Below are 1,604 nucleotides of genomic sequence, written 5' to 3'. Positions count from 1 at the left end.
CTTTGGGAGGCCGAGACGGGGTTTCACCGTGTTAGCCAGGATGGTCTCGATCTCCTGACCTCGTGATCCGCCCGTCTCGGCCTCCCAAAGTGCTGGGATTACAGGCTTGAGCCACCGCGCCCAGCCCCATTCTAGCTTTTCTAGCTTCCCCACCCATGTGCTTATGGGAAGGCATTTTCGTGATGCTCGTATTGGTCTCACATTGCTTCCCATCTTGTACTTGACTCTAAACTTACTCTCACCATTCCATATTCTTCAGCTTGAGTTCAACCCACAGTCTACATCTGCCCTCTCAGAATCATTCAGCACACTGCCCAGGGTTGCTGAAAGAAGGTCATAATGAAGACTCTTGGTTCCACTACAAAATTCATGTGATCTAACCTTGGCTGGGCCTTAGGTATTCCCAGTTGTCGTTTTCCTTTTACCTCTCCCCGTCCCCGCCCCTGCCACCCTCATGCCCGGCAGTATTTCTCTCAGTTCTTATCCCATAGCTTCTTTTGTTTTACCGGTCTTTGTGCCTGTCACAAGTAGACATTATGTTCAGCGAATAAAAACAAATCTAGACTGTTCCACCCTTCCATAGTTTCTTTGAGTTTGCAAGAAGTTTTAGGACATCTAGCCAGTAATACTTGTTTCATTGAAAACACTGCCATCAATCCAGTTATCCAAGACAAACACCTGGGTGTTTCCCTTGGTACCTCCTTCTCATAACACATATTTAATCAGTCACCAGGTTCTGGCAGTTCTACCATTTTATTTTCTAGAATAGATCCACTTTCCATTCCCTCTGTTCTGACTCTGACTATCCCTCTCACAGTGAATGCTCTTCTCACAAGGAATATACTTCTGACAGTGAATTTCCCTCTCTTATATTCTCTGTGCTGCTCTGTGAATGATCTCTAAACAGAAAATTTATTAGTCACCCCTCTATTTAAAACCCCTCCAATTCCTTATTTTTCTCAGGATCAATTACAGATGCCCTGGGGTGCATTCAAGGTATTTCTGGCACATGGCTTCTGATGAACCCTCCCATCTCACCAGCCTTGTTGATCCACCTACAGCTGCAATACCTCCTGCCTCCAACCTTTACACATTCTCCTCTCTTTTGCAGAATATCCTTTCTTCTTACCACTCCCATATCCTAAACCTATTTCCTGTATCTTTTGGGTCACAGGGCAAGATCTTTCTGGCAGCCTTTCTCTGCCCATTTAAGATTATGTGGGCCCCCTCTCACCCAGTGTGTTTCTATAACCTGCTGTGCTTAATCCACATAGAAAACGTATCTCACTGAATTGAAATTGTGTTTTTACTTGTCTCTTATTCCTTGCTAGTGTTGTGTAACAGGATATTAAATTGAAAAGTTCAGTGGAGGCACCAGAAGATGGTAGATATCAGATACCAACATGAGCTGTTGAACCAGACCACCAGAAGTTTTAAAGTGGGCTGACTGCGATCTCCTTAGACAATCTATAAACCCCTTACTTCTATCAAGAATATGAAAAGCTCAGGAGTTAGAGGATTTGGAAAGATTTCTTTTTTGGCAGTGGAGTGGGGAGGCACTGTGCTAGGAATCACACTTCACTCTTCCCCCCTCCATCCCCTCT

This window comes from Piliocolobus tephrosceles, chromosome 7 (assembly GCF_002776525.5).
Source record: "Piliocolobus tephrosceles isolate RC106 chromosome 7, ASM277652v3, whole genome shotgun sequence".
NCBI lineage: Eukaryota > Metazoa > Chordata > Mammalia > Primates > Cercopithecidae > Piliocolobus > Piliocolobus tephrosceles.
This window is presented reverse-complemented; position numbering follows the sequence as displayed.